Raw genomic sequence first — 24,757 nt, forward strand, 5'->3', positions numbered from 1 at the left:
GAAAAAGATATAAAAATACCAACCAAAAAGATTTCCATAGAAATTATTTCGTGGCTACACAGCATTTCATTGTTTGGATGTGTCATATTTTATTTTAAAAATCCTCTGTTGCTGGATATTTATGCTGAATTCAACTTATTACTATTTTTAACAACACTGAGAAAACTTTTACATATATATATTCATATATGGCACAAAATTTCCTTGACATACTTTTGATAAACAGGATTGTTCAAATGGATTAGCAATATTTCAAATCAGATAATAAATGGTGTTTGTAAAGCACTTACTGATAAGATACAATTCCTAAAGTGTATTTTCAAACTCAAAGTAGACATATTTAACTACCCTCCACCTATGAAACAAAACAGAAAACAGAGTGGAAAATCGTGCTAAGATTAAACATATTTCTCATTTATTGCCTGACCTAATTTGGTCAGTCACCTCTAGTTACCTTTAACAGTTTGAAGTCTGCGAGAAAGGCCTTTGACTCATGCTTCTTTCTTTAATGAAATGATTTCTTCCCTTTTTAAATTGTAAGCCTTGTTTGATGATAGAGCAAAGGTTTTTCTAGAGGAAGACAGCTGCTCACCAGTGTCACTGATCCTGGTTCTATTTTCTAGCATGAGGGGCAATTATCAAAGATAATTCACCACAAACAGTCTATTTTTGTTATTAATCCACTTTCACAGGGTGGGGAAATAAAGATAAACTAAGGACGAATCTATAAATCATTTACATTTTTCTTCTTTATTAGGACAGAATCCGTGACCAAATCATCTTGGAATCCTGCAGAGTTCCTGGTGCTTAATACTAACTCCATTTGGACCTTAATCACTTCATTTGATCATTGCAATAGCCCTGTAATATTGGAAAAGGCAGATATCATTTTTCCCATTTTGCCAATGAAAATGAAAGACTGACAGGGCAGAAATGCAATGAGGCTAGCCAGGCTAAGAAGGGGGGCACATTTTTTTGTAAGAAAGCAACAGAGAATTCTCTCTGGCTGGGAAAGAAGAGATGTATAAACAAGAACAAGGAAACTGTTGCTTATCAGATCCTCAAAGCCCAGAGGATTTAATTCAGGCCAGTGCTACTATTGCAGGTCAGATTACAAGGAAGAGTGTTAAGAGGGAAAATATGTTGAGGTTTTTGCCCTGGCTATTTGTGTAATGTCCACGTAAAGATGTGATTAAGCTCTGTACGTGTGACACTAGCTCTTACTGTACAATCAGAACTTCAATCAGAGTCATCATGAAGCATCTGTCTTGATGGTATGACTTTTAAGTCTAGGTGTAACGAGGCTGGAATGATCTATGACAGGGGTTTCCAACCCCCAGGCCACAGTACTGGTCCATGGCCTGTTAGGAACTGGTCCACAGAACAGGAGGTGAGCAGAGGTGAGTGAGCATTACCGCCAGAGCTCCGCCTCCTGTCAGATTAGCACCGGCATCAGATTCTCATAGGAGCACAAACCCTATTGTGAACTGCGGGATCTAGGCTGAGCCCTCCTTATGAGAATCTAACTAATGCCTGATGATCTGAGGTGGAACAGTTTCATCCCAAAACCAACCCCCCATCCCTGGTGCCAAGAAGTTTGGGGACCGCTTCTCTGTCATGTCAGCCATCATACACCTGGTGTGGTGGGCAGTATGGTGGGCTCGGGCGGACAGAAACCAAACCTGAGAAGTTCATGTTTATTTCAGTTAATCTTTATTTAAAATTACACATCTTATATACAGCTTCCTCTTCTTTCTCTTTCTCTGACTTTTTTATTTTTTGTCTCTCATTCATCTTTCTCACTCTTATTCAGAGAGAACTTAACGGGGCAATAACTTCAAACACAGAGACTGTGACTAGTTGACAAATATGGGTGCTATGGGGGCTGGACTCAAGTTTATCTTATTTCCTCCATGTTTTCCCATCCACTCTATCACTAAAATAGACTTCCATGGACACAGGCGGCCCACATGAGCATCCACACCACCTTCCCTGAGAGCGCCATAGGACCCTTCTCCTGGGCCTCTCTTCCACTGCTGTCTGCAGTCCAGGGGCAGGCACCACCAGTCAAGAGGCTGATGACTTACCTAAAACCACACAGGTAATGGCTAATTATGGTGCAATGCAGATGTGTAACAAACAACTAAATTACCCTAGCAGCATACAACAACAAGCACTTCATTTCACTAGCCACCTGTGGGCCAGCAGGGCAGTTACAGTCTCAACTGAGCAGTTCTACTGGTCTGAGCTGGGATCATGGGGTTCACTTAGGTGTTGCGAGGCTTTTTAAATAACAAAATGGAATTCCAAATAAAATTGTATTCATGGAAAATATTGTATTTACTCCAAATTGATGTACACATGTTTTGGCAATAAGGAAAGACTTTACATTTGTTGTTTATGATAAAATTAAGAATATTATTTATTTTTTAAAGGTGCATAAACCCATCACCCTTCTGCAATTATTTCCATATTTGTGTATTCTCTTGTATAAAAAACAAAGGTTTATTATAATATATATCCCATTTTATATTCTGCTTTTTCATGTTTTCAAATCTCCCTATTATCAGTTGAGAGTTGACTAGAGATTGACTGCATGGCTTTGCTGATCTGGACTGGGTTCTCACACATGTCTGGACCCAGTGAAGACAGCTGGTGAAAGCAGAGAAGCAAGGGATACCACAAACACATGCACAGCCTCTTAATGCCTAGTGCTCGAGGGTTGCACAGCATCACTTCCTCACATTCTATTTTCAGACTTTGGAAACAGGGAAATTCGTTCAATCTCTTGATTAAAGGGACTCCACAGTCACATTGCAAACAATTTGGAAACAGGAAAGGCTGGAGAAAAGAACCCATTTTGCAATCAATACCCCACTCCCTGAAACGTACCTGGTCTAGCTTGCTGGAGGAAGAGCCATTTGTCTACAATGGGGCCATATTAAATAAACCAATACCCAGCCAGCCACCAGGCATGCATGAGAGATCCACAAGAGCGGAAGAACCTCCCTGACAAGCCCAGCCCAGATTGTCACAGCAGGCGTGTGAGGAATGTGTCAATCACTACTACACTCAACAAGTGATTTGATTCAGGGCAGAATTCTAAGTCTTTTGCCTACCAATAAAATGTTCCTACCCTGAGCTGTATTATCCTTTGTCATATTTGTTGAATGAGTTAAGAAATGAAAGAACACATGAATCAACATGAATAATCTAAGGTTAAGATTCTAAAATAGTCTAGATTTAGTTGTCTAGTGTGCCATCATTTTTATTAAAATGTAAGCTCTATATGGTCAAGAATTTTATTATTTTCCACCTTCAGCTCCTAGAACAGTGAAAGCCACACAGTAAATATTTGTGTTTATATTATAGATTTCCAGCTGTCATGAATGAACTTCTCTCAAAACACATTTGCTTTAATTATTTTATTCAAAACAGATTCACATTAAATTGCTCTCTCATATAGGTCAGAGTGGAAGAGCATAGTGAGGTGTGTAGGGAACACACTCCAAGGCCCTCCTGAATTCCCAGACCCGCTAGCACCATGCATCTCACAGGATCACCCCAAAAGGGAACATGAGGCATGGAGATCAGGCCAGGGAGAACTGACAAAGTGGGTGACTTATTCCTAAAAACCCCTTTCAGAGAGAAAAACATGAATTTAGGGGCTTAACCACAAATGCTAACTGTGATTATGAAAAATACAGCAGCTACTACCTCTATATAATAAATGACGAACTTATTCCAACTTTTATTTACTAAGAAATGTTCCTTGAACCCATATATTAAAAAGAAAAAAAATTCAGAAAGATATTTCAGGTATTCAGTACTATGCCTCTATACTTAGTATTTATTTAAAGCTTATAAACATTTGGTCAAAACATTTGACAAAATCTGAGTAAGGATTTCTAAATTTTTAAGAGGAAAATTCTTTCCATTCCTGTTCTAGAGTTCACTGACCATTAGTCTTTTAACTGCCATATTTCCTCATGTTCACAATGACACCCTATTATGGCATATGGACCATCTTAAAAATTAGCATCACGTTACCCTTACTAATCCTGAGAGAGTAGGAACTCTTCATCAGTCTTACTTATTGGTCATGTAGGGAAAAAAAGAGATTCATTTTTAGATGCCGAGAGTTTTACTAGATTCTGGTTTTAAGTATAGCAATAAAAATTGGTTTTGACCCACACCACAAAAATGTCTAAATTTCTTTCATTGCCAAAAACACACACACACATGCACATGCACACATGTATGAGCTCACACATCCACTTGAGTGTGCATGAGTTAAAACGTGGAGTTAAAATGTGTGAAATTGTAGGAACTCAAATATTTAAAATTATGTGAACTACTAAAAGGAATAGGGTCATTCCTGTGTAAGAGACTCACATGGTTGATCTAGAGTTTAAAATGAACAGTTTACAGAAATATAAACACATATTTAATATTAAATAATAAACAATAATTAATAATAACAATAATTAATAATAAACAATAATATTATAATTAATTCCATATCTCAAAAAAATTCCATAATAAGAAATTCCATATCTGAGAAAAAGAAATGGAATAGCCATAGAAGAATTATATACTTTTACAATTTTAGCATCTAAAGGGCGCTCAACCCCTGCCCACTCTACTCTGCTACTTTGTTAATGAACTTTGAGGACAGTCAAGTATATACCTCACCCAAAGCTACCCAGTCCAGAGATAAGAGGCCCGGTTCTCAAACCCAGGAGTCAGGTGTTTTCTACTTTCTCCCAGTGTATTTCTTTATAGAAAATTGTAAGTCTTAAAACTAAGAGCTTGATTATAGGTTGTCTAGGTAAACTTCTTCATTTTTTAACTGGAAAGGGAATTAAAATGTCCAAAATGAAGATCGCATGGCTGGGCATTGACAGATCTTGAATCCAGGAACCTCAATTTTAAACCATTGTTTTTCCCACTTTACTAAACTCTCTTTTAATTTTATTAGATTCCAGGGATAATTTTGCTTCACATGCTATGATACATATCTGTTTTTAAAAAGCTTCATAATGTTCTGACAATAAAAAGAAGGGAACACATCTTTAAGCTTAGTAGCAAAGTTATGAAAACATAAATTTGTTAACGATAGTATGACATTGACTTCAGCATCCCCAGATCTCATTCTTTATATGCGAACATCTATGAGCAAATGCACTTAGTATTTGGACACAGGAACCACGTAACAGCTATTAACGGCAAGTGAAAAATATTTCAAACACTACATACCCCAACTCACATTTGAGTAGCAGTTAAGTTCTTGTTCTTGAAACTCTGCCATTTTGATCTGTTACATAAGGGCTCATTGTAAACAGGAGGAAATACGGCAGTTAAAAGACTAATGGTCAGTGAAATCTACAACAGGAATGGAAAGAATTTTCCCCTTAAAAATTTGGAAATCCTTATTCAGATTTTGTCAAATTATTAATTAAAACTAAAACTCACAAGGTCAAAGTATAAAAATAACAGTCAACCAATTTGCTCTCCTCTGGAGAACACATATCACAGGATCCTTTATTCAGCCCTATACTGTCTAAACATAGTTTTACAGTCTCTGCTGCTTGAAAACCCAGATATGCTCTTTGCAGATAGGTTAAAACCTCACATACAGGTAACCACGCCCCCCATGGGAGGTAGCGCATGGGTCCCCCACACAGGACAGCCCATCTGCATCACCATGACAACAGCCAGGAATGCAGCTCACAGGCCACTACTGCAGGCCTTGGAGCCAGGCAGACCTGGGTCCAAACCCAGCTGCACCAGCTACCTGTGCTGTTTGGTTATTTATTTAACCTCTCTCAGGCTGTGAAAATAAATTAATTAACCCATGTGAGGCATTCAGCCAAATGGCTGGCACACAGGAAAGTGGTAGCATGTGTTATTTTTGTAATCATTATATGAAGAGCCAGCTCAAGCACCTGAGCCTCTGCAGGCACACAGAAATGGAATCCACTATTATTTTAACTGTTTTCCTGAGAGTTGCTAGTCCACATTACTTACAATTCAGAGCAAGTGGTTTTCCCTTGGTCTAAACTTTCCCCTTCATTTTTATGGCTGCTTCACCATTTCTCAGAATTTCTGTTGCCCTCGACTTACAACAACTTCTACACACACTCACCCCATCTCAGGAATAAAAATAGTGATCCATTAAAACAATTCAAAAGCATCATTTCAATCTAAGTCACATTCTTCATGCATGGCTTCTCTGAACCTTCTGTGTCCTTCCTTCTCATAATTAGATGTCACATTGGGCATTTTAATGTTCTAATTATCCATAGGTTGAAATAGCAGCGACTGTTTTAGAGTTGTAGCAATCCACTTGACAAATCTGGAGGAAAAATATTTTTCATATTGACCAAAGCACATTTCCTTCCTGATATTTTCTTATTACCCCCTTTTGACATTCAAGTGAAGGTGATTGCCAAGAAAAGATTTTCATGGTAGAATACTGAACATAAAAGAGCCAGTTCTTGGATTTTAAATCTCAAAAGTCAGCAAGTATGTGATAACTTTCCCCACTTTTCACAATAGAAAAAAATCCCCCACATCATGAGAGGAACAAAGAAGTGTGGAAGGACAGGAAGCTTGAATATTCAGCAGCATCTCTGACTTGAGGTCTGAGCTCCAGGTCCACTCCAAGGCCACTCTAAGGCAGGTCCAGTGTGAGAAGAGAACATTCTAGACAGGCCTGAGGAACCTGAGGGCATAGTAGAGCTTCACATGTCCCTCTTGTTGAAGCCCCAGGAAGCAGCGCAACTTCAAGCCTGGCAAGGGAGCAGCAGGCTAGAACGGCCTGGGACAACCTCCAACAATTTCCTATAGCCCAGACTGCTGCAAAAACATCAGTTTTCTGTCTTTCCCAAATAGCATGAAACTATAAAGAAGATTAGTCAGATGCAGAGATAATTAAACCGAGGATGAGGCCGGGCGCGGTGACTCACACCTGTAATCCCAGCACTTTGGGAGGCCGAGGCGGGCGGATCACGAGGTCAGGAGATCAAGACCATCCTGGCTAACACAGTGAAACCCATCTCTACTAAAAATACAAAAAATTAGCCGGGCGCGGTGGCGGGCACCTGTAGTTCCAGCTACTCGGCAGGCTGAGGAGGGAGAGTGGCATGAACACGGGAGGCAGAGCTTGCAGTGAGCGGAGATCGTGCCACTGCACTCCGGCCTGGGAGACAGAGTGAGCCTCCCTCTCAAAAAATAAATAAATAAATAAAAATGAAAATAAAACTGAGGATGAGATCATTGAAGAACATAGTTGTGAAGATGCATGCCAACATCTAAAGAATAGGCAGAATTAAAGACGGCTCAGTGGCTACCAGCCCAGAGAAGCACTGCAAAAATGACAAATCATTAGACCCAGGGCATCCTCTGAGAAATAAAGGATAGAATGAGGACACCTTGAGTTGTCAAGCATTAGGTTTCAGAAATTAAGGAACTCAACATAGAAATTGTGTTCAGGTACCAAAAAATAAAGTTACATTTCTTGCACACCTAAATTCATAAATATGTCAATTTATTTATACAATATAAACAGACACTTTTTAAAAATATCAGGATATCAGATAAACAGTTCTCTCAACTCACAATTATTTTATTATTTGCGTTCATGAGCATGAACCTTATTAAAATCAAAGGGCAGAGCACAGCATTAGGACGGGAGGTGCTGGGCAGATTTTGGCTCCCAATCCCCCATACAGACACTTGTCTGGTGCTTCTTCATTTTTCCATTAGACATCACCATGCAGAGCTGGTCTTCTCTTTTTTATCTTCAGTTTCCAGGGTTTTACCAAATTTAAAATGCCAGGGGCACATCTTAACACCACACCAGAAGGGCTCTAGCAACATAACAGTGGGATTCATCCTGTTGACCTCATTTCTGATTACCTTCTAAGAACAACAAAAATGACAAAGCATGATAAAGCAAGAAAATACACTTCTTAAGAGACAAAGCAAACATTACAACTAGACTTAAGTAATATACAGTGTATTTGTCAGGGTTCTCTAGAGGAACAAAACTAATAGGATAGGTGTATATATGAAGGGGAGTTTAAGGAATATTGGCTCACATGATCACAAGGTGAAGCCCAGCAATAGGCCGTCTGCAAGCTGAGGAGCAAGGAAGACAGTCCGAGTCCCAAAACCTCAAAAGCGAGGAAGCTGACAGTGCAGCCTTCAGTCTGTGGGTGAAGGCCCAGGAGCCCCTGGCAAACCACCGTATAAGTCCAAGAGTCCAAAAGCCGAGGAACTTGGGAGTCAGATGTTCAAGGGCAGGAAGCATCCAGCACAGGAAAGAGATGAGGGCTGGAAGACTCAGCAAGTCCACTCCTTCCACCTTCTTCTGCCTGCATTATTCTAGCCCCACTGGCAGTTGATTAGACGGCGCCCACCCAGACTGAGGGTGGGTCTGCCTCTCCCAGTCCACTGACTCAAATGTTAATCTCCTTTGGCAACAGCCTCACAGACACACCCGGGAACAATACTTTGCATCCTTCTATCCAATCAAGTTGATACTTTATATTAATCATCACACAGAATTAAAAACTATCAGACAGCATATTTAAAATAACTATAATTAATATGTTAAGAACTCTCACGGAAAAAGGAGGCAATATGTAACAGATAACTAATGGAAGCAGAGATGAAAACTCAAAGAAAGAACTAGAAGGAAATGCTTCTAGCCGCCAAAAGAGGACTAGTGTATGATTTCATTTATATGAGGTATCTAAAGTACTCGAAGTCATAAAAGCACAAAGTAGAATGGCAGCCACCAGGGACTGGAGGAAAGGGGGAACAGCATGCAGTTGTTTAGTGGGTATAGCGTTTCAGTTTGAAATGATGAAAAAGTGCTGGGTATCTGTGGCACAACAATGTAAATATCATTAACAACACTGAACTGTACACTTAAAAATGGTCTAAATGGAAATTTTACATTGTGTGGTTTTTTTTTTCTAATCACAATTTTTTAAAATGTTGAGGCTGCAGAAAATCAAGACCTGTCTTGATATCCTACAGGTTGGGTGGAAATTGGCATCCCATGCTGGAATGAATTTAATAGTATCTAGTCTAATTGAAATTTGCATAACTCAACAAATCTACTTCTATGCATATGCCCTAGAAAAACTCCTTTGTTTGTAGAAGAGGCTAAGATGCTCATTAAATCACTATTTTTATTGCAGAAATTTTTTAAGGGAAAAATGTTTTTTGTGTTGGTAATGGATATGTAAAATGTTACAAGTTAATATGGCAGAATACTATATATAGCAGTTAAAAAATATGATTAAAGTATTTAGCAGCTAGTCATTGAGCAGTTAGTATATGTCAGATAGTATGTGTCAATAAACCTTTTCTTATTTAAAGAAAAGAATCAGTGATTTTAAAGACAGCCAAATAGAAACTTCCTAAGCTGAAATGCAAAGAGAAAAAAAATTTTTAAAAAACCAGAATATTCAAGAATTGTAGGACAATTTCTACAGATATAACATATGCATAATTGAAATACCAGAAGGAAAAATAAAAGAAAACAGATCAGAAGAAAATTTAAAGTAGTAATAGCTGAGAATTTCCCAAAATTAATGACAGGGACCAAACCACTGATCTAGGAAGTTCAGAGAACAATAAGCAAGGTAAATATCAAAATCTTACACCTAAGCATCCCATATTCAAACTTTAGAAAATCAGAGACAAAGAGGAAAATCTTGAAATAAACTTGGGGATGGCACAGAACACTTTACTTATAGAGGAATACAAGTAAGAATTTCAGAGGACTTTTAGAAGCCATGAAAGAAAAAAGATGAAGTGAAACATTTAAAATGTTGAAAAGGGCTGGGCACAGTGGCTCAAGCCTGTAATCCCAGCACTTTCGGAGGCCAAGGCAAGAAGATCACCTGAGGTCAGGATTTCAAGACCAGCCTGGCCAATGTGGTGAAATCCCGTCTCTACGAAGAATACAAAAATTAGCCTGGTGTGGTGGGTCACACTTGTAGTCCCAGATACTCGGGAGGCTGAGGCAGGAGAATCACTTGAATCTGGGAGGTGGAGGTTGCAGTGAGCCGAGATCACACCATTGCACGCTAGCCTGGGTGACAAGAGTGAAACTCCACCTCAAAATATAATAAAATAAAAAGTTGAAAAGAAAAAAAAAATACTAACCTATAGGATATTAGGTTGGTGAAATTATCTTTCAGAAAGGAAGGATAAAGACTTTCTCAGACAAACCAGAACTGAGATAATTCAGGGCCAGCAGACCTGCCCTGCAAGAAGTGTTCAAATTGGTTCTTGAGGCAGTGAGATAATAATACAGGCCAGAAACTACAATCTGCCTAAGGAAGAAAGTTCATCATAGAAGGAATAAACGAGGGTAAAACAAAATACTTCATTTTTCTCATTCTTAATTGATCTAAAAAATAACTGGTTTTCCTCATGTTCTCATAAGTGGGATTTGAACAATGAGAACACATGGACACAGGGAGGGTAGCATCACACACCGGGGCCTGTTGGGGGATGGGGGACATGAGGAGGGAGAGCATTAGGATGAATACCTAATGCACACATGGCTAAAAACCTAGATGACAGGTTGATAGGTGCAGCAAACCACCATGGCACATGTATACCTACGTAACAAACCTGCACATTCTGCACCTATGTCCCAGAACTCAAAGTAAAATAAAATAAATAATAACTGTTTGCTTAAAGTAATCATAGTAACAATATACTGGATTCTTATTCTTGTGGTATATGGAAAAAATGAAATGCATGACAACAATGTTACAAGGAACAGGAGGGAAGAATTGGAAGCATTCTGTTACAAGACACCTGTGCCTGAATCAGTATGGTGTTATTTGAAGGGGGAATTAAGTTAGTTAAAAATGTGTATTATACACTTTTGGGCAACAAAAACAAAAAATTTCAGTGTAATTGATATGCTGGTAGAGGAGATAAAACACAGTCATAGAAAAGGTGCAATTAAAACCAGAGAAAGCAGAAAAAGAGGAGAGATTTTTAAAACCACAATAAATAGAAAACAGTAACAAACATGGCAGATATTAATCCAACTATACTGTACCAATATTCACTTGATTGAGAATGATTTTAATATACCAATTAAAAGACTGAGACTGTCAGAGTGGATTGAAAACAAACCTAACTCTATATTGCTTACAAAAAAAGAAAAAAACCCACACATTAAATATAATCAGAAATGTGAAAAGCAAAAGGCAAGAGAAAAAATAAATCATGCTTACTCTAAGCAAAATAAGTTTGAAGTGGCTATATTAGTTTCAGACAAATCAGACTTCAGACAATGAAAATTTTCATGGGTAAAGAACGGTGTTACATGATGATAAAGAAGTCAGTTCTCCAAGAAGACATAAAAATCCTAAACAACTATCCACTGAGAAACAAGGCATCAAAATCCATAAGGTACAACTGATGGAAACGAAAGGAGAAATGGACAACTCTACCTATACAGTGGTGGACTTTAACACCCCTCATTCAGTAATTCGTAGGTCAAGCAGGCAGAATATCAGTAAAGACACAATTTACTGGCAAAGAACTATCCATCAATTTGATCTAACTGACATTCTACACTACTCCATCCAACAACAGAAAACACATTCTTTTTAAGTTGTTATGGAACATTTACCATGATTAACCACATAATGGATCATAATGGTAATGTAATTTAGGTAATTTAGGTCATTGAAAAGAACAGAAATCATACAAAGGATATTTCCAGGGAACAATGAATTAAGCTAGAAAGATAGCTGCAAAACACTCAGATGTTTGGATATAAAACAGCATACTTTTAAACAACACAAGGGTCAAAAGAACTCAAGAGAAATTAAAACTATTTTGAACTAGTTGCAAATGAAAATATAATTTATCAAAATGTTTGGGGAACAGCAAAGTAATGCTTAGAGGGAAATTTATGACACTAAATGTGTATGTAAGAAAATAAGAAAACCCAGCCAGGCGCAGTGGCTGACGCCTGTAATCCCAGCACTGTGGGAGACCGAAGCGGGCAGATCACCTGAGGTCGGGAGTTCGATACCAGCCTGACCAACATGAAGAAACCCCGTCTCTACTAAAAATACAAAATTAGCCGGGCACGGTGGCGCATGCCTGTAATCTCAGCTACTCGGGAAGCTGAGACAGGAGAATCGCTTGAACCCGGGAGGTGGAGGTTGTGGTGAGCTGAGATAGCGCCACTGCACTCCAGCCTGGGCAACAAGAGTGAGACTCCATCTCAAAAATAAAAATAAATAAATAAATAAGAAAACCCTATAATGAGTAACTTTCACATTAAGAAACTAAAGAGAGAACAAGGTAAGTCTAACGCAAATAGAAGAAAACAATAACATTTAGAGCAGATGTAACTGAAATTAAAAACAGAAAAACAATTGAGAAAATAAATGAAACCCAAAGCTGGTTCTTTGAAAAGATCATTAAAATTTATAAAATTCCAGCCAGCCTAACCAAAAGAGAGGAAGAGGGATAACACAAATTATCAATATCAGAAATCCATGAGAGGTCATCATTATTGATCTCACGAGTATTAAACGAATAATAAAGGAATGTTATAAACAACCCTATTTGTTACTTGATAACGTAGATGAAATGGGCCAATTCCTTGAAAGATACAAGCTACCAAAATTTGACAATATTCATTTAAATAGGCTTATATCTATTTAAGAAATTGAATTAATAATTAATAACCTTCCAAAAGAAAGCAAAGTAAATCAGGTCCAGATGATTTCAGGGGTAAATATTACCAAACGTTTAGAAAAAATAATCCTACTAATTCTCTACAATCGCACCTAGAAAGTAGAAGCAGAAAAATTTCTTCCTAACTTATTATATGATGCTAGCATTACCCTAATGCCAAAACCAGGTTAAGACATTTTAAGGAAGGGAATCTATGGACCCATATGTTTCATGTGCATAGATGCAAATATATTTTAAACTATTACCTTCAAAAGATTAGTGACTTGAATCCAATAATGTACAAAAACAATTACATCCCACAACCAAGTGGGATTTTTTTTTTTAAGTGTGGAATGCTATTTAACATTTGAAAATCAGTCAGCGCGATCCACCACATTATCAGGTCATAGATAAAAATGATATGATCCTATCAATTGATACAGAAAAAGCACTGGACAAAATTCAACTCCCAGTCATGATAAAAACTCTCATCAAGGAATAGAAGGGAACTTTCTCAACTTGATTTAAAAATATTTTTTAAAAAAACACCCTACAGCTAATATTATACGTAACAGTGAGAAACTAGACAATTTCCCTCTAGAATCAGGAGCAAGGCAAGGATATCCCCTGTTCCCACTTCTATTCAACATCTTACTTAGTAAGCCCTAGTTAACACAAATTAGATGAGAAAAGGATATAAAAGTTCATATATAAATAAAATGTTATCAAAAGCAAAAATGTCTAAGAACTGTCACAGCCTACGGAAACGTGATAACTAAATGTAATGTGGTATTCTGGATAATATCCTAGAATAGAACAACTAAGGAAATCTGAATAAAGTATGGGCTCTAGTCAATAATACAACAATATTGGTTTATTAGTTGTAAGAGATGGACCACACTAAGGTGTTCATAACGAGGAAGACTAGGTGTAGTGTACATGTGAGCTCTCTGTACTATCTTCACATCTTTTCTGTAAAATTGTTCTAAAACATAACGTTTATTTTCAAAATGCTGGAGGCAAAGGTCAGAAAGTTTTGAATAGAAGGCGTCCATTCCCCACTGGCTCACACATTCCCCATTGTCTCACACATTTCCCTGATGGGGAAGCCGAGGCTCAGCACTGGGAAAGAAGACCTAGAATACAGGGCTCCTAAATCCCAATCCAGTTCTTTTCCCAGATGCTCGCATATCCCTTTTGACTTTGTTTTACTCTTCTCCTATTCACACTCCTGTTTCTTACTGCTTTGTTTGTATTTACATGTATTTGTCAGAAGACTTCTCTAACTCACTCAGATGGAGTTTTTTGTACCATTTCTAGACCAGGTCTCCAAGTGTCTTTGCCCACTAACAGCAGCCAGGCCCCCTGGGAGGAATAACTGAGGCTGGATCTGAATGTATTTTTCCTCTAGGTAGCGGGAGCACTATCACAGCTACTGGGGCTAAGGCAGAAGAAGTCAACTGGCCAAGGATAGGACAATTTGAGAATCCAATGAGTAGTAACTGCAAAAATAGAGCAAATATACAAAAATCCATGCATTCATAATCAAACATACATACTTGCACACTCCACTGTTACCCCACAGAGCTGGAGAAAGTAAAGAAACACAAGCTCATGGTCTTGAAAACTGGTTGAAAAATAACAAAAATCACACTTTAATCTTGCTTTCTTAAGAACGGTACCTCAGTTGAAAAATTCAAACCAAGATGTACAAAAAGAAGAATATAATTATAAATATAACTGCCTTGCAATTCCTACTGATATAGATAGGGCAATAGTTGCTAGCGGCTGTTAAATCTTTTAGGTAAACAACTGATAGGGAATTTTATAATGAGCAGATCAGATTGACCTCATCTATACCACTGATCCAACTTAACATCAGCAAACAATTCCATTCCTCCCCATGTGGTACAAAAGGGAGAACATAATGATGCCTCTTCCCAAGAATTCTTACCAACCGAGCATGTTAACTTGACCAGGCCTCTCGGTAGAACTAACAGGTCACAGGAAACAGGAGACAGGAGCATATCAAACTTCACCACGGAAATAAAATTAGCAAGATTCTGTATTCAGGAAAGACTGTAGGACAAATAATCTGCTTTCTTCAATGAATAAGTAAAAGGGGGAAGAAAAGGAAAGACAAAACTAGAAAGATACAAGAAATATACCCATCAGCTGCAAGGTAAGCCAACAAGAGCATTGATGAGATACCGAGAAATATTTCAACACTGACCGAACATCTGTTAATTTAGGTAATTGTCAGTTAGCCTAGCCATAATAAAGCATTTCTTATTGCACTTTAAGAAGAGCCTGTATTGGTTAGAGATACTATTGAGAATGGATAAAATGATATGCGGGCCAGGGTTTGCTTCAATGCTGAGAGTGCATGGGGGTGGGGTAGACACTAGGCAAAATTGGTCATGTGGACTATGGCTTCATTAGGTGAGAGCTACAAGAGGGGCTTGGCATCCTCTTTCTTCTACTTTTGTGTATGTTTGTAATTTTCCATCATAAAACATTCAAATCCTATCAGTTGCCCCCTCCTCTGTGCCCCACATCTGCCATAGCACATTGTTCTCCCTCAACTGTAATGATTGCTTACTGCTTACCAAACCTAGTCTTCAGGGAGTGCCCATGGGCATGATTTTCTGTACCTGCCCAGATCTAAGCACAATGACCAGCACACCATAGGCCTTTATGAAGCAATTGAACATACAGTTACTCTACACCAGATTCCCACCTATCCACCTCTCAATTTCAAACCACGTAAATTAGAAGTAGATCTTATTTTTCCGTATGTGCTAAAAAACACTGAGTGCACTCCAAACAGATGCACGGTATGGCGTGCAAATTGCATCTCAATACATTGACATATAAAACAAGATTAGTATGTGGCAAGTAGATTTCCTTCTAAGCTTGTGAGGATAATTTGGCTAAATGTTTTCCCTAACTTTAATCCTTATGACTAATAAGAAATGGAAAGCTATTTTGCAGAGGAAACTATGTAACGATCCATCCTCTAAGTATCCATCCTACGCGAAGTAATCAGGGCATAATCTGAAATGCAAGTGTTTTTCTCTTTGACCATCAGAGACTATAAATGCCTGCTGTGCAAAGGTTGAGCATCGTGTCTGTGCCAAAAGTGTTACTCCAAGTCTCTGGAGTAGACTGGGCATGTCAACTGTGGCATTGTGAGAATGATGCAAAGTGCAGCCGGCATTTCTCTCCCAGCAGCATCACTTTGCAGCTCCAGTGAGCATGGCACAGGTGTGGAGTCAGAACTGGATGCGAGAGAGTAACCATGGTGCTGTTTCAATAAATTATTAACTAGTTCTTAGCCATTGACGCAGAACCCCCCAAGTCAAGCACAGCAACTGTCAGTGGCCTCGGTGTCTATATAAATGGCCTCCACTCCAGTGGGTAGGTAATAATTAACTAATTTTTAGCCGTTGACGCAGAACCCCCAAGTCAAGCATAGCAACTGTCAGTGACCTCTGTGTCTATATGAAAGGCCTCCACTCCATGGGGTAGGTCTAGTCTGGGGCCTGTGTCCAGCTTCTGAGACTGAAGACCTCATGCCAGAGACTGGGCTAACAAGGACATTCTTCCCCTTATGATTAGGTGGGTCTCCATTAGAAACCAGGGCAGTGAGACAATGTGCTTTGCTCTTCCTTGCTTAAAACTTCTAGTCTCCCACAGCTAAAAATCCAAAGAGCTTTGTTTCACTCCAGAAGTGATAACAGTGTTCAGCGCCAATGCTGGACAGGTAGGCTATCTGCCTGCACGTGGAGTCCTCCTGTCCATTTCCCTCCCCTGTTGGCACTCGGAGGGCACGGGCTTACCCTAGACACAAAACCCTGGCAGGTGTGATGGTCGGACCTGGTTTTGGCTTCTCTTCTCTGAAGGTGTCTTTGTTCATCTCTTCCCCCTTAAGTGTGATGACCTAAAAGGTATAAAATAATTTTTATTGACTTTTTGGGATCACACTTAGAGCATAAATGCAAATATGCACGGAAACTTAGCTGTAATTATGCCTACATATCTAAGGTATTTATAATAGGAGTAAGTAGGAATACTTAAATGTACATGAAAAAGAACAGTTTAAAACTGTGAGATAATAAAAATGGATTCATAAAGCCACTTAAAGTTATCTTCTAAAGGAATACTTGATAACCTGGGAAACTTTCGCATCCTCTGATGGTGCACAAACTGCATCAACCTCTTCCAAGTTCCAGACATTTAACCATGATGCTAATGTTTTTCTAGTGCTTTTTTTGATGTTCTCCATTACAGCTCCCTCTTGGCAGACTCCAAAATCTCACTCAAGTTTTGGAGGCTTCCTAAATGTTCCTAGAAGATTTAGGCCACACTGTCTCTCTGCACCCAAATCTCCTTTACAGGAAGCATCCTCCCAGCACTGACCACCTTGAGCCGTGTTTATGTTCATGCATCTGTATTCCTCACACACTGTGGACTTCTCAAGGATGAAGGCAATCACCTGGAAGCATCTTTGCACCCTATAGGTGATCAGTGTTGGAGAGAGAGAGAGGAAAAGAGACAGAAGACGGACAATAGAGATGGAAGGAAGCAGCAAGGGAGTGTCCCTAAGGATCAGAAGAAATAAAATTGAATGGTTTTCACAGTCTTTTAAGTATTTGAGTGAGACTGAGCTATAAAACAAACACGTTATAAAAATACACGACATAATTGCCTCCTTCCTGAACCATATCCTACACACACTGAAATTCATGTCCCCACTAAGGCAGAGGATAGGTTAGCTATGATACCTGGAGCCGGAGGCAGCTCCATCATCCCAGTCAGACAACAGGTCATCTTCCCCATCCTACAGGAAAGCCTTCCCAGGGGAGGCCTTCCCTGAAGACAGCTTCCCATTCCACACAGAGATGGCCAGTCAGAAGTAATAGGGTATATTCATTTGCTAGGGCTGCCATAACAAAGGACCACAATTTATTGTCTCACAGTTCTGGAGGCTACAAGTCTGAAATCAAGGCAGGGCCATACTCCCTCTTAAGATGCTAGCAAAGGATTCATTCCTGGCCTCTCTCCTTGGTCTGCATATGGTTGTATTCTGCCTGTGTCTTCACATTTTCTTCCTCTTTTAAGAAGGATGCAACCTTATTGGAATAGGGCCTATCCAAATAACCTCATCTTAACTTCATCATCTGCAAAGATCCTGTTTACAGATAAAGTCCCATTCCCAGATACTGTGGGTTAGGTCCTTTTGCAGGGGACACAATTCAACCTGTAATACATAGTGAATGTCTGGAAGAAATAACTTTTAAAAAGTCATACAGGCCAAAGAATTGAAAGTAGGCATCATAAAATAAAACATCAAAAAACGAAACTTGACAGGTTTAACCTAAACTGTGCAATTGTCAGAATCACAAGCCCCCGATACATTCTGCAAGTCCCAGAAAATCCAGAAACCAATACGTTTGACTCTGTCTCTGAAAGTCTCTTCCTCTTCAACACCTTTCACTCATCCTGCCACCAGGTGATATGTTCCACTGGTTTGTACTGCAAAAAGTCTAAGAAGGAAACTGCATGATGTGTTAGTATGGGAGCATCTTTGCACCAGGCTCAGTCACACCATTTTAATCCATTCTCAACTTTGTAAAATAAGAGCTATTCTATTCATTTTACCTGGGGTCGGCCAGAGGAAGGAACTTTCCCAGAGCAGCATCCCAAGGAGCCCAGGTGAGAAGCCCAGCTCTGTGTGCCAACTGTGCAGACTTCCAGGTCCTGGAGGGAAGGATCATGGACAGTCAGGTCTAGTCAGCTGAAACTTTGTGAGGACACAGCCTCAGCCTTTGTCTCAATCTGACTCTCTTGTTGTATCATTTGGGGTTCTTCAGAGAAGCAGACCCAAGGTAATGCATATATACAGAATTGTCTCATGAGGGACTAGCTCATGCGGTTATGGAGTGATATGTGTCCCCACCCCAATCTCATCTTGAATTCCCTTGTGTTATAGGAGAGACCCAGTGGGAGGTAATTGAATCAGCAAGGGGTAGGTCTTTCCCATGCTGTTCTTGTGATAGTGAGTAAGTCTTACAAGATCTGATGGTTTTAAAAAGGGGAGTTGCCCTGTACAAGCTCTCTTCTCTTGTCTGCTGCCATGTGAGATGTGCCTTTCACCTTCCTCCATGTTTGTGAAGCATCCCCAGCCATGCAGAACTGTAAGTTCATTAAACCTCTTTCTTTTGTAAGTTGCCCAGTCTCAGGTATGTTTTATCAGCAGCATGAAAACTGATTAATACAGTAAATTGGTACCAGTAGAGTGGGGCGCGGCTGAAAAGATACTGGGTAATGTGGAAGCAACTTTGAAACTGGGTAACAGGCAGAGGTTGGAACAGTATGGAGAGTTCAGAAGAAGACAGGAAAATGTGGGAAAGTTTGGAACTCCCTAGAGACTTGTTGAATGGCTTTGACCAGAATGCTGATAATGATACAGCAAATGAAATCAGGATTAGGTGGTCTCAGATGGAGATGAGGAACTTGTTGGGAGCTGGAATAAAGGTGACTCTTGTTACGTTTTAGCAAAGAGACTGGTGGCATTTTGCCCCTGCCCTAGAGAGTTGTGAAACTTGGAACTTAAGAGAGATGATTTAGGGTATCTGGTGGAAGAAATTTCTAAGCAACAAAACACTGAAGTCATGTCTTGAGTGAATGTTTAAGGCATTCACTTTTAAAAGGGAAACAGAGCATACACGTTTGGAAAATTTGCAGCCTGACAATGCAATAAAAAAGAAAAATCCCATTTTCTGAGGAGAAATTCAAGCTGACTGCAGAAATTTGCATAAGTAACAAGGAGCCAAATGTTAATCACCAAGACAATGGGGAAAATGTCTCCAGGGCATGTCAGAGATCTTTGCAGCAGCCCCTCCCATCAAAGGCCCAGAGGTTTAGGAGGAAAAAATGATTTCATAGGCTGGGCCTGGGGTTCCTTGTCTGTGTGCAGTCTAGGAATTTGGTGCCCTGCATCCCAGTCACTTCAGCTGTGACTAAAAGGGGCCAAGGTACAGGTTGGGCTGTTGCTTCAGAGGGTGGAAGCCCCAGGTCTTGGCAGCTTCCATGTGGTGTTGAGTCTGTGGTTGCACAGAAGTCAAGAATTGAGATTTGGGAACCTCCTCCTAGATTTCAGAAGATGTATGGAAATGCCTGGTTGCCTAGGCAGAAGTTTGCCACAGGGCTGGGACCCTCAGGGAGAACCTCTGTTAGGGCAATGTAGAAGGGAAATGTGGAATCAGAGCCTCCACACAGAGTCCCTACTGGGGCACTGCCTAATGGAGCTGTGAGAAGAGGGCCACAATTCTCCAGATCCCAGAATTGTATATTCGCCAAGAGCTTACACCGTGTACCTAGAAAAGCTGCAGACACTCAATGCTAGCCCACAAAAGCAGCCGGGAGGGAGGCTGTACCTGCAAAGCCACAGGGACAGAGCTGCCCAAGGTCATGGGAACCCACCTCTTGCATCAGCATGACTTGAATATGAGACATGGAGTCAAAGGAGATCATTTTGGAGCTTTAAGATTTGACTGTTCTGCTGGATTTCAGACTCGCATTGGGCCTGTAGCCCCTTTGTTTTGGCCAATTTCTCCCATTTGGAATGGCTGTATTTACCCAGTGTCTGTACCACATTGTATCTAGGAAGTAACTAACTTGTTTTTGATTTTACTGGCTCATGGGTGAAGGGATTTGCCTCATCTCAGGTGAGACTTTGGACTATGGACTTTTGAATTAATGCTGAAATGAGTTAAGACTTTGGGGGACTGTTGGGAAGGCATGATTGGTTTTGAAATGTGAGGACATGAGATTTGGGAGGAGCCAGGGGCAGAATGATATGGTTTGCTTTTATCCCCACCCAAATCTCATCTTCAATTCCCACGTGTTATGGGAGGGACCCAGTGGGAAGTAATTGAATCATGGGGGTGGGTCTTTCCTGTGCTGTTCTTATGATAGTGAATAAGTCTCACAAAATCTGATGGTTTTAAAAAGGGGAGTTTCCCTGCACAAGCTCTCTTCTCTTGTCTGCTGCCATGTGAAACATGCGTTTCACCTTCCATCATGATTGTGAGGCCTCCCCAGCATGTGAAACCAGAAGTCCATTAAATCTCTCTCTTTTGTAAATTGCCCAGTCTCAGGCATGTCTTTTTCAGCAGCATGAAAACTGACTAATACATGAAGGCTGAGAAGTCCCACGTCTGCCGTCTGCAAGCTAGAGACCCAGAAAAGCTAATGGCATCACTCAGTCTGAGTACCAAGGTCTGAGAACCAGGGGAGCTGAAGATGGAAATCCCAGTTCAAGCGCAGGAGCAGATGAGATGTCCCAGCTCAGCAATGAGGCAGAAAAAAATGGAGGGAGAATTCCTCTTTCTCACACCTTTTGTTCTCCTCGGGCCCTCAATGGATTAGATGAAACCCAGCAATATTGGGGAGGGCAATTTACTCTCCTGAATCCACCGATTCACATGCCAATCTCATTCAGAAACACCCTCACAGACACACTCAGAAACAAAGGGTAAACTGGCCACACGATGGGTAATGAAATTGACACATACAGTTTACCATTAGAATTGTCTGGGGCACATGCCAAGCTGCAGAATGAGAGGACCCTAATGAATTCAGGGAGTGGGGAAGTCAGAGCCCACAGGACCCTGATAAAGTGAAAAAAAGGACTCTCTTCTCATTTCCTTTTTCCAATTGAACGTTTCTCTTCAGGGTTTTGTTTTGGAGGAGAAAAGCCTATGTGTGTTGCCAGTTTAGACTTACCGACTAGTGACAGAGAAACAACATGAGAAAGACTCTGACTGGAAGGACAGCCCCGTGGTTGTCCCTCTGCAGGACAGCCTGGTGTGGTGAAAGCAAAGGTTGAACCAAAGCACAGGTCCTGAGTCCTGCCATTCCCCTGCTGGGGGCTGGGTGTGTCCAGCATCAGGCCTCTCTGCTCTAAGATTACAGATTATAGTTTATTCCTGCAGTGAGGAAGACTTTAATCTTGGTAGGAAAGTCATTTCAACAGCACATAACAAAGCACAAGCATGTAAGAGACAGGGAAGACAGAGGATGTGAAGCATGATGATGGTGGCTGGAAGGGCAGGAAGCCCCAAGGCTCGCCCAAGGGAAAGAAGGTAATGGGCAGGGCCAGTGCAGTAACTCAGTGGCTGCATCCTTTGGGGAGAAGCAAAAGGCAAGGAAGAAAATATCTGCATGTCTTGAAGATGGACTAGACATGCTTGGGTTTGTTGGCTGAAGACCACCTCAAAATGTGTTTCCCACACGCTGTATAAGAAACACACAAAACAGAGAATGCATGAGTGAGCGAGGAGTAAATGCTGGCAAGTTAGTGCATTGCTTGAATTTAGATCATTTTAGTAAACGGAGTAGAATTGGCCAGAATGGCTAGGGCCTGAGATGAGGTGTCTTACTGTCTGCAAAGCATATTTGCTATTTCTTGAGTGTGTGTTGCGGGTGGAGGGTTGCAGAGCTACTGCACCTCTTCCTGGGGTTTGAGGAATCCCTACTACACACACACACACACACACACACACACACCAGGAACCCATCTCTCAGTGAGAAGCTGGACAAGCCCCTTGCAGCTTGGGATGTAAGCAGGCTGCGTGTATACATTTCCTTCTGCTGAGCATGTGCCACCATCACCCTGCAAGCCACTGTCTGAAGGGTGTCCCTCACTCTGCATAGACCACTCCAGCTGTGGGGGAAACAGATGATGTAACTGAGCATTCTCCTCCTCAAAATCCTATTTCCCTGATGATATTAATTATAAACTCTGCCAGGACAAGGAATCCACTTGGCTGGCTACCCCTTCATCCAGATAGAAAAAGTGAAAGATAGAATATGCATGTGTGAGTGCAGAAGGAGAAAGAGAAGGGGAGGAAGGCAAGGAGAGGAGGGGGCCAGGCCCTGCTATCTGCAGATGAGCCCAGTTCCTCTCAGCTTCTCCCTCTGCATGAGCCAGCAGAATGCCTCCACACCCCCACCCCAGTCCCAGACTTTCCAAAGCAGCTGAAGGAAGATTCATCAGCATGTCAGCACCAGATGTTTTCTGTTTTTTCTGTGGAAAGTAACCCAACCCATTTCCCACCTGACGACCCCAATCACAGCTGTCACAGTAACCAAGGACACAACAACGCCTTTTTTTCTGTTTGTTTTTCTAAGAAAATACCAAGATGAAAATCAGGAAGAACAAGGAGAAGCCATCTCCTAGCTGTCGTGCATCTCTTAGAGCATAGGTGTGCCCTGTAACCTGGCAATGCACCCGGAAAACAAAGCATGCGACCTCAAGGGTTATCACCTGCATTTGGCAGAAACCTAAGAGAAATCCACATCAGTTGCTTGATAGAAAGTGTTTCCTCTTCATTACACAAGTTCTCCATAGAAAATAATATATACTATTTCTTTATTTGGGTTTTCTTGGACAAATCGTCTACAGGGCAGCAGTTTCCCATGGCAGTTAGGTCAAGAGATTCCTGGTCAGAGACTGCCATCTGCTGGATGAAGGGGACGACCAGAGGCTTCTGTGCTTCGTTTTGTTTTGTTCTGAATTCTAAGGAACAAATTGGAGGGCAGGTGGGGTCTGATTAATGCAGAAGGGAGTGGTCTTGGCATTGATTGACAAGGAAATTGGCTTTTCTGGGGCAGCCATAATGGATCAGCCATGGTTATGGTGTTCCCCTGTGTTAGCCCTCAGTAGGGTTATGTCTACCCGATTTGGCAGAAAGTTAAGGCTCAGCGAGGCTAAATCACAAATACAGAGTTGCCCAGGTAATAAGCAGTAGAGCTGGAACTGGGACCTTAGACTGTTAGATCCCAAAGATGCTTGATCATCCAGAATGAGTCAGAGGCAGTTAGAGGATGAGAGCAGGCAGATTCTTAGGCAAGGAAGGAAGTGAGATGCTAGAAGTGGGGTCGTGGGGAAGAAAAAGACAGAAGGAAAGGGAGGGATGTTGGTGGTGGGACCTGAGCTCTGAACAATCTCTGTCCTCACTAGGATGGCTCAGGATGAACCCAGAGCTCTCACGCAGATGGACACACTCACAATGGCCAGGAAGGAAAAAAAAAAGGATGAAGACCCACAAGTAGATATAACCATGCACTTGCACAGAAGAGGGGGCACATTGGGCTGTGAGATTGTATAACCAGTGCATCAAGGGATATGGGATCAGTGGCACCATTTCCTGAGTCTGCAGTGTAAAGGTTAGCTGGCTGCCCAAGGAGAAACACAGCAAGTCAAACAGAGGTCAGAGGTTTCTCCCTGAGGTCTTTATACAGAGATCATGGTGTAACGTAGTCAGGGACAGCCTCACCAATGTCCTCACGGCAAGTCATGCATTTTACAGGGCTCTGTCTTAGAATGCCCCTGCAATGTACATTACATTTGAGGAGCATTCAGGAAAAGTACTGCAAGAAAAGAATGCCATGTGGTCCCCAGAGCACTCTGATGATGTGACTTAAGGCTGCCACCAAATGAACAGTACTGAACACTCGCAAATGGAAGGAAGCATGCCTAGGTGTTTGTCGCCATGAGTTTTCTTTGTGACGCATTTTGACAAGCGTGGGATAGCTCTGAGTTTGACATTTTATCTTCTGAGAAGAAGCTGGAGAGGAGCCAGTCCAGGCATCCTGTGCTGCAGTGGCTTTTAGGGGAGCTGAGGATGGCAGTCTTCCTGTGTCCTGGCCCCCGACCAACCTCCTCCATGGATGGGCAGAAGAATCTTAGTGAACTGCATTAAAATTGATCTTTACCCCATGAAAGATTGGCAGAAGTGCAGGAAAAAGAACAAAGAGCCAAGCCTCAGTCTCCCCATTATCAGATTAGAAGGGTTACCTAGATCCGTGACTTCAAACTTCCCTCAATCTAGTTCCCTGCTCAGCCCTGTCCCAGGCCGGCCCCAGAGTCCTTCCCTGAACACTGCAGCTGCAGCAAGGCTGAGAATTCCCACCCTGAATGCTACAGCTGCTTCCCAAGTGTGGT

The sequence above is a fragment of the Papio anubis genome, chromosome 4 (genome assembly GCF_008728515.1).
Source record: "Papio anubis isolate 15944 chromosome 4, Panubis1.0, whole genome shotgun sequence".
Lineage (NCBI taxonomy): Eukaryota > Metazoa > Chordata > Mammalia > Primates > Cercopithecidae > Papio > Papio anubis.